Consider the following 16,310-nt stretch of genomic DNA (forward strand, 5'->3'; position numbering starts at 1 on the left):
TAGACTCAAATATATTCCAGGTAGCAACTCTGACATTGAAAAGCTTTCTTTTTTCCTGATCCATATTCTGTTCACATTCCAACTATCCTCCTTCTACTCAAGATATCCAGTGTGGTAGAGTAGAAAGAGTCCAGCTTTGGCATTAGAAGGAACTGTGTTCAAATCCTGGTTCTGCCACTTATCCAATGAACCTGGGCTACTAGCTCAACTTCTGAGGTAATTTTCTTATCTGTAAAGTGGGAACAGTATTATCTTGCTTGCAGAGTTATTGTAACTTGAAAATAATAATAAAAGCCACTAACAATCCAATAAGTTATTAGGCAGAATCCCAGGCCCACCCCAAACCCAGTGATAGCAGTCTGAATTTTAACTAGACTCCCAGGAGATTCATGAACATATTAGAGCATGGGAAGTACTGACTCGTTGAAAACATATTCGGTACGTGGTAACCATTATTATAGTCCTGATCTACTCGATTCATTTTCTCCTTATCCCAGGCATATTCTTGCTCTTCTCATGTTGCTCACAACTTCCTACCTGGATGAATTCAGGAAAGTTGCAGTATACAAGGTTAAAACACGAGATCAAATGAACAATCCTAAAATGTTATTAACAGTTCTGGCCAGCCGCGGTGGCTCACGCCTGAAATTCCAGCACTTTGGGAGGCTAAGGCAGGTGGATCACGAGGTCAGGAGATCGAGACCATCCTGGCTAACACGATGAAACCCTACCTCTACTAAAAATACAAAAACTTAGCCAGGCGTGGTGGCACGCACCTGTCTGTAGTCCCAGCTACTCTGGAGGCTGAGGCAGGAGAATTGCTTGAACCTGGGAGGCAGAGATTGCAGTGAGCTGAGACCACACCACTGCACTCCAGCCTGGGCAACAGAGTGAGACTCTGTCTCAAAAAAAAAAAAATGAAAGGAAGGAAGAAAGAAAGAAGGCAAGCAAGCAAGCAGTTCCGTTTACAATAGCATCAAAAGAAAAAAAAAAAACTTAGGAATAATTTAACAAAAGAAGTGTAAAACTTTTACACTGAAAACTATGAAACATTGTTGAAAGAGATTAGAGAAGATCAAAATAAATGGAAAGACACTCCATGTTCATGGATTGGAAGACTTAGGATTGTTAAGATGAAATGTGCCCCCAAATTGATCTACAGATTCAATTCAATGCTTATCAGAATTCCAGTGGCTTCCTTGCGTAAGTTGACAAGCTGATTCTAAAATTCATATGGAATTACAAGGGATCCAGAGCAGTCAAAACAATCTTTAAAAGAACAGAGTTGGAGGGCTTATACATCCCAACTTACTGCAAAACTACAGTAATCAAGACAGTGTGGTACAGACACAAGGATAGATGTATAAATGGAATTAAATTGAGAGTCCAGAAATAAATCCTCATGTATATGGCTAGTTAATTTCTTTTTTTTTTTTTTTTTTTTTGAGACGGAGTCTCGCTCTGTCGCCCGAGCTGGAGTGCAGTGGCCGGATCTGAGCTCACTGCAAGCTCCGCCTCCCGGGTTCCCGCCATTCTCCTGCCTCAGCCTCCCGAGTAGCTGGGACTACAGGCGCCGCCACCTCGCCCCGCTAATTTTTTGTATTTTTTAGTAGAGACGGGGTTTCACCATGTTAGCCAGGATGGTCTCGATCTCCTGACCTCGTGATCCGCCCGCCTCGGCCTCCCAAAGTGCTGGGATTACAGGCTTGAGCCACCGCGCCCGGCCATGGCTAGTTAATTTCAACAAGGGTCCCAAGAGAAATTGAGGAGAGAATAAATAGTTTTTTAACAAATGGTGCTGAGACAACTGGGTATCTACATGGGAAAAAATGAATTTTTCCTTGAATCACATGCAAGAATCAACTCAAAATGGATCACAGAATGTAAGAGTCAAAATTACAAAATTCTTAGAAGAAAACATTGTAGTGAGTCTTCCTAATGTTAAGACAATTTGCACCAGTGATACAAGAAATAGAAATAAATTGAAGTAAATCAAAATTAAAAACTTTTGTGCTAAAGATATACCATATTAAAAGAGTGAAAAGATAAGCAACAGAATGGGAGAAAATATTTGCATATCAGATATTTCAAAATACAAAAGGACTCCTACAACTCAATGATGAAAGTAACCGATTAAAAATGGGTTAACAGATTGTAATAGACATTTCTTCAAAGAAAATATGTGTTTTACTATGCTTGGGTTGCTATAACATACTACCATAGACTGACTGGCTTAAATAACAAACATTTATTTCTCACAGTCCTGGAGACTGGGAAATCTGAGATCAAGATGCCAGCAGATTCAATGCCTTGTGAGGGCCCACTTCTGGTTTGCAGATGGCTACCTTGTGGCTGTGTCCTCAGCAAAGACAGAAGGGATCTGGTCTCTTCCCCTTCTTATAAGGGCATTATAATTTCATTATGAATGCCTACTCTTGTGACTTCATCTAAACCAATTTACCTCTCAAAGGCCCCACCTCTATATACCATCACATTGGGGATTAGGGCTTCAGCATATGAGTTTGGAGAGGACACAAACATTCAGCTTATAGCAATATGCAACTGGCTAGCAAGCACAGGGAAAGATTCTCAAGCATTACTATTCATTAGGGAAATGCAAATCAGACCACAATGAGCTACCACTTCATACCCACTAGAATAGCTATAATCAAAAAGCCAAACAATAACAAGTGTTGGTGAGGAAATGAAGAAATTGGAAAACTCATACATTGCTGATGGGGATGTAAATTGATGCAACCTCATTGAAAAACAGTTTGGCAGTTTCTCCAAATGTTAAACGTAGAATTTCCACATGACTTAGCAATTCCATTCCTAGTTATATACCCAGAGGACCGAAAACAGGTGTTCAAACAAAAGCATGAACATGAATGTTTAAAGCAGCATTACTCATAATAGCCAAAAAGTGGAAATGACCCAAATGTCCATCTACTGAGGAATAGATAAACAAACTTTGATATATCCATACAGTAGGGTATTATTTAGCCATAAAAATTGGTAAAATACTGATACAGGCAATGTTGATGAACCTTGAAAATATGCTAAGTGAAAGGAGCCAATCACAAAAGACCACACATTATATGACTTAATTTATATGAAATGTCCCAAACAGGCAAATCTGTAAAGGTGGAAAGCAGATTAGTGGTTGTCAAGGCTGGAGGCTCAGGGACAATAGGCATGGGGTTTCTTTTGGGGATGATGAAAATATTATAAAATTAGATTGTCATCATGGTTGTCCAACTCTGTGAATGTACTGGAAACCATTGAAGTATACATTTTAAATGGGTGTGCTAAATGGTATATGAATTATTTCTCAATAAGTGTTTGTTTTTTTTAAAAAAGCTATCGATTATTTCCATCAGTCTCATTCCTCTTGACAAAAATCTGAGTTGATGGTGAGCATGTACTTCATTCCTGACTCCAAAGGGTACAATATTTACACCATTTGAATTTGGAAGTGACTTTACTATTACAACCTTCCCCTTGAAGACCTGGAAGACCCAGCGACATAAGGAGAAAGAGTAGTCTCAGCCTTGTGCTAAGACTTCAGCGAAAATAAGAGAGATGAGAGGGACTACTATTGGGAAGGAGGGGCAATCTTTCTAGGCAAATATTGTGGTAGAATGGATAAGAGCTTCAGCTCATTGGGCAAATAAACCAGTTTTAAATCCTGATTCTACCAATTTACTTTGTCACCTTAATAAGTTACTTGACTCCTCTCAACCTTAATGCCTTCATCTACAGAAGGGGGCTAATAAAAGCCCCACCTCAGAGTGTTACTATGATGATTAAGTGAGATAATTCACATGAAGCACTTAAAATAATATCTGCCATGTAGTAAGTATTTGATAAATGTTAGCTGCTAGATTTATTTTTATTGAGGTGAAACTGAAGTAGAACAGTATAAGGAAAAGTAAAGCATCTTCATCTTTGGAGTCGGACAGCTCTGTTAATGTGACCTTGAAAGTCACTTTATTTGTTGAGCCTTAGCAAATAATGAGGATAGTAACCCTTCTCTTATGGAGGCAGTTCCAAGCCTTGACACTGGAACCCACACCATGTAAGTTTGCACACTGGCTCCACCACTTACACGTTGTGTAATATTGAGCATGTTTAACTTCCCTGTACCTGGATGTCCTCTTCTGTCAAATGGTGGGAACAAAAATACATCCTTGTGTTGATGTGAGGAATTATTGAGTTAATCCATGCAAAGTACTTAGGACAATAAGTACTCAATGAATGTTAACTTTTATTATAAAGCTAAAGTAGGAATCAAATGAAGTCTCTGGTAGAGCTGTTCATATGGCAGGTTCTCTATGGATGATGGTTCCTTTCCTTACCTAACCTGCTGTGTGCACCAGGTCAAGATATTTTTGGACCTGCAGATAAAATGTTTCAGCCTTAGAAGTTCCCCACTGAAGTAAAATTTTCTGGCAAGCTCAATACTACCATCTGATGAGAACAATGTAGTCTGTTGGCTGCTTTCAAGATGACTGTCTATACTCCCAAGAAAACACCCCATTCAGAGCAGTAGAGAAAGAACTGTTTTGCATGTGGACCACTTAAGGTCCAATTTGAGGCTGGTTTAGGCAAAACATCTACTCCTCCTCAAACCTATCTTTAGACTTAAAGTCAACTTAAATGTTATTGAGTTTCCTACCCTGGGTTAAGCACTTTCACGTATCTTTGCTTACACTATTTTTCTATCTAAATGTACGTTTTAAAAGCAGAAATCCTCATTTAATCTTTAAAACAGGTCTGTGATTTTTAAGCACTATTTTATCAAAATTCAGAATCGTGGTAGCATTTTTGCTGTTTGTAAATTAAACCAAATGGATTTTAAGTGCGCAGTGTCATTCATTCATTCAACTAATGTGCCAATAATTTGTTTTGTGCTCCAGAGATTCAGAATTGGACAAGATAGTCAAAGTCCCCACTCTCGTGGGGCTTTTATCCTAATGGAAGAGATAGATAAGTATAAATATACAATTACATAACACTTTATATACAGAAATACACACACAATCACTTTTTACCCTGGTACGGCAATGCAAAACATTCTTCCTTGATTTCCTCAGCTATGTGCAATAGGCTAAACTCATGAATCTCTTTGCTACTGCAGTAACTAAAATATTTTTTGCATTAATTTTTGCCAGAGAATAACGTTTCAGTGAACATGAGAGTGTAGATATCTCTTCAAGATGTTGATTTTATTTCCTTTGGGTATTTACCCAGAGGAAGAATCTCTACATCATATGGTCTTTGTATTTTTAATATTTTGAGTAATATACACTCTTTTCCAAAATGGGGTACTAATTTACATTCCCACCAACAATGTACCAGGGTTTCCTTTTCTCCATACCCTCATCAACATTTGTTATCCCTTGTCTTTTTGATAAAAGCCTGCTATTTATGACAAAATGGATGAACCCGGAGGGTATTACGCTAAGTGAAATAAACCAGACACAGAAAGAAAAATACTGCATAATCTCATATGTGGAAGCTAAAAAGTCAAACACACAGGGGCATGGAGGTGGAAGAAATAAGGATGTTGGTCAAAGCATACAAAGTTGCAGTTACATAAGATGCATAAATCTAGAGATCTCATGTACAGCATAAGTTCTATAGTTAATAATGCTGTATTGTATACTGGAAATTTTCTAAGAGTAGATTTCAGGCGCTCTTACCGCAAAAGAGGGTAATTATGTGAGGAAATGCATATTTAACTTGCATGACTGTAGCAATCATTTCACTATGTATACGGATGTCAAAACATCATTTGTACACGTTAAATACATACAATAAAAGATTTACACCAAAGATATTTTCTCAATAGGATTTGCAATGAGATTTTTAAAAAATTGTCTAGCAAAGATGATAAACTATCACTGAAGAGGTAGGATTTGAAAGTAGTTTAGACAGAAAGGTTGAATTCCACTGTTGATAGAGAAATCAGTTCATGTCACATGGAAATCTTGCCCATTCTATGCAACGTTCAAACATGGCCAAAGACTAAAGGGTTCTGGCAAAAACTCCTCTCCTCCTGAGCAGTGTAAACCTTAACAGACCACATTCTGTTTGTAAACTGCTTAAGTTTCTTCAATATGACCCTTCATTCTGGAGTTGCTTACTGCCATTAACAGAGTAAAATAACATGGCTTTGAATTCCCATTTTCTTCCTAGCTACTTATTTTCTATCTGAAAAGGATAATTAATGGAACTCACCTCCCTGGGTGTTGAGTTGATTCTATTTTTTGCAAAGGAAAAAATCTGGGAAAAGGCCATGGGTGAAAAATCTTTCCAGCTTGAAAATGCATTAGATTAAATGTGAATAAGTCAAAGTGCTGAATAAATAACAATTGTTCCCTGATTTCTCCTCATTTTTAAATTTGATAAAGATGAAAAAGCAGACCAACCTCAGCAGATACAATAAATGATAACTTATAATTGAGAGAAAACTCTAATTTGGACTAAATTTAAACAGCTACTGTTTAGAAATCTCATAAATGACTATATATTTAAGCACCTTTTACAAATATGGAGCGTTTAGTTTTCTTTTAGAAAAGTGGGCAGTGCTAAGAGTGAGGAGAGGCATATAGAAAAGAGTAATGATCTTGTGGATAAATTAGATAATACTATGCATTTAGAACATACTTTTGGTCACTTTCTCACAGGCTGGTAGATATTTTGTTCTATCAAATAAGCCTGTCATAAAACTCAGACCATTACTAAAACCTTTTATTAAAAAAAAATCCAGCTTTGACAAAAGATAACCCAAACCACGTCTGTTATTGAAACAATCTCTGAGTGAGAAAAACCATGTGTCTCTGGGAGCTTGCTGGAATGGCACTCAAAACCCTTAGACCTGGACGCAGCTCTGCCCTCCTCGCTCTGTGACCTCGTGCTCTTTTATCAGTTCTATAAAGAGGATATTTTGGTGGTTATTAAACTGAAGAACAACACCCTGCCTAGCTGCATAACACCATGCTCCAAACTTCACCTCCAAATTGCACACTGGCCCACCTCCCTCTCATTGGCTTGGCTGCCCAGAGGATGTAGTCCTGATTCTTGCATATAAGGCCCTTCATGTTCTGTCTCCTGTGTGCTTCTCCAGCTACGACCCCTGACACCTTCTCACAGTCATCCTTAGCTCTAGCTGGTTCTGCAAACGTGTCATGCAGTCTCATCCCTCTATGCACTCACAAAGGCTGGTCCCTCTGCCTGAAAATCCACCACCCCACTCCCTGAGTTCTATTTAGCCAATTCCAGCGGGTCCTTTGGTGTCAACTCAGATTTCACCTCCTTCAGAAACATCCTGTTGATATACTAATAACAGTGTATAGTATTCGGATATGATCATTGTTTATACTTTCTGTCTCTCCCTTTAGGCTGTGGGCTTCTTGAGGGCAGAAACTAATTTATACCACTAACACTTAGCACAGTGCCCCAAGCTCATAGTAAACACTTCAGAAATACAGGGTAGTAACAATTCATGGAGGCTTTGCTGTAGGCTTCATATTTCTGGTGATATCTTACACTGGCTTATCCTCCTCAATACAATTATTAAATGTTGGACTTTCTTAAAACTTGGTCCTAGGCCCCTCTTCTCTTCTTGCTGTATGCTCTTGCCCAACCCTCTCTCTTTCTTAATCATACATACCCATGGTTAGTTTATCTCCTATATAAAGCTGGCCCCCCAATTTATATCTCCAGTTCATATTTTTTCTTAGCTCCAAAACTTTATATCTGTTTGGTTGGCTCAATGACACCCCAAAACCCAAATATTCATGTATCCAAAATTAAACATTTGATTTTCCCCTCCCAAACCTGGTTCCCTCTAGTGTTCTTTATATCTTAGTGATTAATACTCCCTCCAACCAACTAGGAAAGCTAGAAGTCTTAGAGTAATCCCAGACATCCTCCTCTTTCTCACCCCTTCCATATAGAATTGATCACCAAGTCCTATCAATTTTGTCTCCTAAATATGTCTCAAATCTATTCACTTATTTTTCCACAACTATTATCCTCTGAACTACATCATTAGCCTAACTATTCTTCTTATCCCATTTCTTGCTTTCTGTAGACTGTTGTTCATGCTGTAGCCAGGGCGATCTTGCCAAAACTCAAATATGATTATATCACCCCCTCTCCTGTTTAGGTCATTTTAATAGGTTTCAAAGCCCTTTCCATTGCCTATGAGACTGTGCATGCCCATCTATGCCTAATGATGTATCAACATCGGCTTCAACCTCATTATCTGGGCAAACCTGCTTTTCAGATTCATTTGTAGCTTTGGCTTTGATATTTAAAGACTGAATAGCCAAATATCTTCTTCAGCATTGAATTACTTCGCTTTTGCTGCAGCAGCCAATGACCCTCCGTTTTCAGTGGTTTGCAACAACAAACATTTTCTTTTCATCTCACATGAAGGCTAATGGCTAGCTACAACTTTGCTGGCCTTGGCTGGATTCAGGTAGCATCATGAATCTTCTAATTCAGGGACTGAAGATGAAAGAACTCCCACTCTCTTGGGCACATGTTTCTACTTTTGGAAATCAAAAGCTCAAGAGAGACAGAGCCAAACCATGAGAGGGTATTTAAATGGCTGCTCTTATGTAGGGTATATCATGCCCATTGTATTAGTTTTCTATTGCAACATTACCACAAACTCAGTAGCTTACAACAACACATATTTATTACCTAACAGTTTCTGTGGGTCAGAAGTCTGGGCATGACTTAACTGTGTCCTCTACTTAACAGTTTCACAAAGCTGCAGTCAGAGTGTCAACCAGGCTGCAATCTCATCTGAACGCTTGACTGTGGAAGAATCCACTTCCAAGCTCACTCATATTGTTGGCAGATACATTTTCTTGTGACTGTAGAGCTGAGGGCACTGCTTTCTGACTATCAGCTGAAGATTACCTTCAGATCCTAAAGGCCACCCTCACCTCCTAGTGGCTGCCTGCAGTTCCTAGATGCTGCTCAGAGTTCCTAGAAGCCTTGCCACAGTTTCTTATAATATGACAACATGGCTGCTTACTTCATCAAGCTAGTAAGGAGAGTCTCTAAAGTGAGTCTGATAGTAAGACTATATCTTATAGAATGTAATATAATCACAAATTAGACATTTTATCACCTTTGCCATATTCTGTCACTTAGAAGCACATCACAGGTCCCATCACACTCAAGGGGAGAGGATTGTACCAGGGCATGAATACCAGGAGGTGAGGAACATGGAGACCATCCTAGAGTCTGCACATCACATCTACTTACATTCTATTGACTAAAGCAATCACTGACTAGCCAGTCCTAAGGACAATTGGATAGTAAGGTATACTCTACCTATAGGGTGGGGAAGAATGAATAATTTTTAACAAATAATGCAATCTACCAAAACCATTATTTCTGACATCCTTAAACTTGTGCATGATCAATGATCAGGTGATCACTTAGGCTACTGCATAATAATGACAGTAATATGAATAATGGAAGTCATTTGAGTTATTAATATTTTAATATTCACTTTAAAACATAGTTCTAGATAAAACTGGAGAGAAAATCTCTTACGTTCTATATATTTTAGTTCTATCAATCCATTGAAAATAAATGTATATTCTTGCAAGAATGAAATACAATAATGCTGATTATAAGAACTGTTAAATTTATCTCCATAAAACTTAACTTCCAGATAGTTAAATATGGAAGTAGATTGGTAGTTAATATAAGTTATGAGAGCACACGCTCACTAAATAACCTTAGGGAGATTGTATATCAATTTTGAGACAGTCTTTTAAAACTTTAAATAATAGAGATTCAAGTATATTATCATTTTAAACTACAGACTTGGTTGAGGTGTTAGCATTCACAACAGTAACCAAAATAACCTTTACGTGCATATTAAATTTTAGTTAATCATTTCATGATTCCTTTAGGAAAAAAAATCTTATGTGGGAATTTTTCACATCTTATGAGGATGACTTAAAACCAATGTGTCTACTTTGTCAATCCAAATTTTTCAAGGAAGAAAAATCTCCAAAATGGAGGTTAGAGAATCTTTCCAAAGGAAGTAACAATTCAGTTAAAACCTGAAAGAGTTAGCTAGGCAAAAGTGAAGTGAAGAAGGAGAGGAATAATCCAGGTAGAGGGAGTGACATATGGGAGACCAAGAATGCTGAATACAAGTGAAAGGGGTTGAAGTGCTGAGGAGGTGTATTCCTTTACTAGGCTGCCACAACTAAATGGCTTAAAATGACTCACATTTACTATCTCATAGTTTTCATGTCAAGGCACAGTTTAGCTGGGTCCTCTTAAGACTGCAATCAAGGTCTTGGTCAGGGCTGGGCTCTCATTTAGAGGCTTGACTGGGGAAGGGTCCACTTCCAAGCTCACTCCAGTTCTCAGCAGTTCCTTTCCTTGTGGCTTTAAGACTTATGGCAGGCTGCGGCCGGCTGCAGTGGCTCACACCTGTAATCCAGCACTTTGGGAGGCCGAGGCGGGCGGATCACGAGGTCAGGAGATTGAGGACCATCCTGGCTAACACAGTGAAACCCCATCTCTACTAAAAATACAAAAAAATTAGCCAGGCATGGTGGCAGGCACCTGTACTCCCAGCTACTCGGGAGGCTGAGGCAGGAGAATGGCGTGAACCAGGGAGGTGGAGCTTGCAGTGATCCGAGATCACACCACTGCACTCCAGCCTGGGTGACAAAGTGAGACTCCATCTCAAAAAAACAAACAAAAAAAGACTTACGGCAGGCTGCTTTTTCCAAACCAGCAATGGAGAGAGAAAGACTCTAAAATTAGCTAGCAAGATGGAGTCATGTATTATAATCACAGGAGTGACATCCCATCACCTTTGCCATATTCTATTATTTAGAATCAAGCTACACTGCCCACTTAAACACTCAAGGGGAGGGGATTATACAGGGGTGTGAATACCAGGAGGTGGGGATCAGAAAGACCACCTGAAAAATTGTCCCCCACAGAGAGGCAAAGTAGTATAAGATAGGTGGTAGAGGTTCACTTAATCTGCAGTTTAGCCAAATGATGCTTGGCTAGGTGTGCGGGTTCAGTCAGGATGGTGGGAGAAATTGTAAAATTATAGGAAATAAACACAAACCCTCTTGGGAGGCCTGGGAGTTTGCATGGTTTCAGTAAAGTGTTTGGCTGAAGGCAGCTGAATTCTCTTAAAAACTTAGGGCATAGATACATAGGAATGTAGAGGAGTTTATCTAAATAACTTGTTTACTCATGTGGTCCTAAAACTAATCTTTGATCATTCAAGGGCAGGATGGCTCTCTCAGGGAGAAGGCTACCAGGTTAGTTACCCTCTAATGGTGTTGACTCAAAGCCTTTGTCATTTAATGTGTGCTAAATAAATGCCAGTAGCGCCAGCAAGTCAGGGCCGCAGCTGCAACTCTTTACACCACCCTCCTTGGTGTCGATAAGTGGCCCAGACCCTCAACCAGACTGATAGGCAAAATATCTGTGTCAGTATACGTTATTCATCCATCGTTAAGTCAAAGTCTGCAGGACACACCCCCAGAACTAGGTATCAAAATCAATATTAAGCAAAAACTAAGGCCAAATCCAAAAATTCCTCATTATATATTGAAATTCTAGTATACAGGCATAAATTTGAAAATATGTCAAAATATTAATCATAGCAAATTTATTATTAAAATGTTAGTAGCCAATTTTTAAAACTTTATTATTACAATCTGGGAACAAAATTCCCAAGTGCTATCATGCTGCCTACCACACTGTTGATCTTTCCTTCATAGCATTTTCACATCCACAACTCTATATTTACTTGTATGAATAGCTGATTAATATTTGAATCCTGTGCTAGGTTGTAATCTCCAAGAGAGCATGAGCCTGTGTCCAGTTTTGCTCACAGTAGCACTTTTGGTGGAATAGGGTTTTTGGCTCCCATATTCCCTTTGATCCTACCCATCCTCACCCAGGAGACTTTAGCATCATTAAATTGCATCAAAGTTATTCTATCAATGGTATTCAGGAAATGACAAGAGAAGGGTTTGGAACAAGAGGCTTAACTTTAAATTTTTTTAATAATTGTGAAAATTTGGAAACAACCTAAATGTCCAACAGTAAGAGAATTGGGTGTTTTTGTGTTTGTTTTGTTTTGTTTGAGGTGGGGTCTTACTCTGTGGCCCAGACTGGAGTGCACTGCAGCTTCAAACTCCTGGGCTCAAGCGATCCTCCTGCCTCGGCCTCCCAGTGTGTTAGGATTACAGGCATGAGGCACTGTGCCTGGCACTGGAATTGTTACATATACCATGGTATATTCAATCTATACAGGGAGAATGGATGCTACTTCTTTCTTTATTTAGTGGTTACCTTGTCCAGGTTAAAGAAAACAAGAGAGGCTGTTGCCCAAGCAGTACTACATGCACATCCTAATAATAAGGTAGCAAAAAATTAATTCAAACATGTTTGTGTTCAAACTCTAATTCTACCAATCTTGGATGACCAAATGGAGGTCTACCTATCCTAAAAAAGATTTGTCTAAAGCAGTGGTTCTCAAAGTGTGGTCCTTGAAGCAACAATGGCAGCAGCATCTGGGAACATGTTAGAAATACAAGTTAAGTCCCACCCCAGACCTACTAAATCAGCAGATATGGGATCCAGGCCCAGCACTCTGTTTTAACAAGCCCTCTAGCTGATTCTGATATACACTCAAGTTGGTGACCCAAGACCCTTGGTTATTTTTGCCTCTGACCACAAGGTGGCAACCTTTGTCTAAAGTCCTATGAGTTATCCAATGGTTACGGTAGGTGTAATCTTGTCTAGCCACTGAACTGTCCAAAGGCAGTAAGTAGTGATGTGATATGGGGATGTGAGGGAGAAGTGAGAGATGGGAGAGGAAGAAAAGAGATGAAAGGAAGAATGAGGACTGGAGGAGGCTTTATCTCTGCTTTGAATACAGCAAGTAAACTACAGTGAGGAGGTGGGACAATGTTAGGGGTGCTGGTTGTTTATCCTCTAACAATGCAGCTCATTCTGGGTATAAAACAATGTGAAGTAATATTGGGGAGTTTGTGAGCAGCCAATTTCACCTATGCTTTTTATCCTTGTAATCCCTAGACACCATCCAAAGGCAAGCACCTCCTCACACTATCACCTATCCTCTTCCTACTCTCATAATATAATAATGAATTCCTTCCCCAGCTATCTTCCATCACAGAATCCCCTCTTTTTAACCCTTTCCACAATTCTCCCTGGTGCCCTGTTGCACAGTAAAATAAGCTCAGCCTATGAAAATATACAGAAATGTCCCTCATACTTGAACATTTCCTGCACATCTGTAATTGAGACCTGGCACTCCAGTGAAGATTCTATTTCCCGTACAGCCCTCTCCAATTAAAATTGTTAATTTTTTCATTCCCCATAAATTATAGGGTTTTATCAAAAGGATAGATGGGAGGAAAATCCAAAGACAGAAGTCTTAAGGAGGATAAACTTTTCTCAGCTCTGGTAATGGTATCCATGCAGACATGTCACCCAACACCTTAACTTCTCAGTTCTGTTGAATGCCTCAATTCTATTTCGCTTCAACCACTGTCACCCAGGACACACGGTGGATGTTTTCAACATTTAGAGAAAATCCACTTGTAAATCATTTTTGAATCATTTGTCTTTTTCTTCTTTCCTATTTTCTACAAAATAGAATGAATTTTCTTTTTCTGGTTTACAAGTTATACCTGCCATTTTGGTTCTTATTGTAGTTGCCCTTAACTAACAAACACCCATGTTAACTATATTAGTTTCTTAAACTTATCAGTATCTACATTTTTCTCTTAACATTACAAGTACTTGAAAATGTTCTCATGTCCTTTGAGTCCCACCACACTTTCCCCATCACTTTGATAATGTTTAAAAATATCTGTTCTGAGTTACTATGGATATACACTTTTTCTTCTTTCTGCTCAGTATTTAGTTATCAAGTCACCAATAAACTAGACTACCAGTGTATACTTGCCCTTACTCCCCATGTCTCTTGCAGCATCTCCTGTATTTTTTTCCTTTCTAATTTGAAGACCTCCTCCAAAATTGTCTTCGATGAGGGTTTTTGTGTGACAAACCTTCTGAGACAGTGTATGCCACAGAATATCTTTATTACTATGCTACATTTAAATTTAAAAATGGGCTGGGCACAGTGGCTCATGCCTGTAATTCCAGCACTTTGGGAGGCCAAGGCAGGTGGTGGATCACTTGAGGTCAGGGGTTCAACACCAGCTTGGCCAACATGGTGAAACCCTGTCTCTACTAAAAATACAAAAATTAGCCAGGGGCGGTGGCTCACTCCTGTAACCCCAGCACTTTGGGAGGCTGAGGTGGGTGGATCACGAGGTCAGGAGATGGAGACCATCTTGGCTAACACGGTGAAACCCTGTCTCTACTAAAGATACAAGAAAATAGCTGGGCCTGGTGGCACACGCCTGTAGTCCCAGCTACTCGAGAGTCTGAGGCAGGAGAATCGCTTGAACCTGGGAGGTGGAGGTGGCAATGAGCGGAGATCATGCCACTGTACTCTACCCTGTGCAAAAGGGCGAGACTCCGTCTCAAAAAATTTATGAAAATAAATAATATATTAATTTAAAAATGACTGAATATAAAAGTATAGGTTCAAAGTCATTTTAAACATTATACGTCCAGTCCTTTAAAAATGTTAGTTGTCTTCTTGTATTCAATGTTGCTAAAAGTCTGTTGTCAATTTAATTCCTTTCTTTGTAGAGGACTTGATTTTTCTCTCTGAAAACTTTGAGAAGTTTATGTTTAACTTCTGTGATTGTGTGTGTGCGTGTATGTGTGCATGCACTTTACCTTCTCTGTTTTAGTCTATGTCAGCCTCATTGTGTTTGAAGAGTGAGGAAAGAAGAGCCCCAGGTAGCGCAGAACATGTTAATAATTCCCATTTGCTGCCACTCTATAAGTAACTGCTATGATCAAGGCTTCATCTTAAAACCTGTTTGAAAGAAGCAGTGCTGGGAGGTATCAGTATCCCAGGTTGTAATCCTTCAACTTTGAGGATGTGAAAAGGGTGGAGGAGTGAATGAACAATGAAGCAGGGGAGTCCCTATCTGTTTCCAACAGCCTCCCACTCAACCAAGCAGGGCTCTTTTGCTGCCCTGATATACTCTGATATACCCTCCATACACTGGTAACTGTGGTTGGAGATAATTCTGCTGATTTCTGTAGTGAAGGGTACATAATGTAGGTAGGCAATTGGAGGAGAGACAAGAACAAAGTTTTTTAAGCTTCCCTTAAATTTATTCTCTCACTGCTGCCTCCAACTACCCTTTATTTCAGGCTACAAAAGAAAACCACCCAGCTATGCAGATTGAAGCCACTACAAAGAGATGGCTTGTTTTCTCAGCTGGACCCTCAACATCACTCAGCCATCATTTTACTTGTCAGTTCCCTCTCCCATTCTTTCAGTGCCTATTAAAATCTCCAGTTGTATTCCTCAAACCTCTCCAATTCCTCTTACTTTCAGCAGTTGGCTGTTTCTTTTGCACAACTTCAGAGGCACCCTCTCATATGTGAATAACAGTTCTAAAATAAAACATACAATAATGAGAATTACAAATGTAGTGTTATGCTAGACTGCAGCCCTGCAAGGGCTTTAAGTCTTACTTCAAAGGAAAATGAAGACAACAAAATGACAAAAAAGAAAATTATAGGCTAATCTCTATATCCAGTGAAAATATTTCTCAGGATAGAAGTGGAAATCAAGACATTCTCAGACAAAGGAAAACTAAGAGAATTTGTCACCAATGTACCTTTGCTATGGCTAAAGTAAGTTCTTGAAGCATAAAAAAATGATAAAAGAATGAATTTGGGGACATAAGGAAAGAAGAAAGAACAGTGGAAGAGTTAAAATATGGGTAAATGCAATAGACTTTCCTTCTCCACTTAAGTTTTCTAAATTACATTTGATAGTTTAAATAAAAATTATAATATTGTCTGATGTGGTTCTTAATGTATACAGAGGAAATATTTGAGAAAAGTATATTATAAATGGGGGAAAGAATAGAAATTTAAGGGGATATGCGATTTGTATACCTCACTCAAACCGCTAAAATGTCTGTAGACGTTGATAAGTTATGTATGTATAACGTAATGCCTGCAACAACCACCAAAAAATTTATATGAAAAGCTACACTCAAGAACACTACAGATGAATCAAAACCAATTTTTAAAAAATATCGAAGTAATCCAAAGGAAAAATAAAACAGAAATGAAAAGCAGAAGGAACAAACAGAACA

General features: G+C 38.9%; 1 protein-coding gene across 2 annotated transcripts in view; it reads left to right on the forward strand.

Moving 5' to 3' along the window:
- SHROOM4 (shroom family member 4) overlaps positions 1–15,705 on the forward strand; it is a 127,305-nt gene extending 111,600 nt beyond the window's left edge. Inside the window, exon 9 of one of the 2 annotated variants that reach the window (XR_004434728.1) lies at positions 15,352–15,705. The gene's annotated coding sequence lies outside the window, so the exon portion shown is untranslated. Of the gene's footprint in view, positions 1–497; positions 983–15,351 lie in introns of those variants that run through there. The other variant, XR_004434729.1, reaches the window with a different exon arrangement.
- Positions 15,706–16,310: the final 605 nt, after the last annotated feature.

Source organism: Trachypithecus francoisi, unplaced genomic scaffold, assembly GCF_009764315.1.
Source record: "Trachypithecus francoisi isolate TF-2019V2 unplaced genomic scaffold, Tfra_2.0 Lachesis_group6, whole genome shotgun sequence".
NCBI lineage: Eukaryota > Metazoa > Chordata > Mammalia > Primates > Cercopithecidae > Trachypithecus > Trachypithecus francoisi.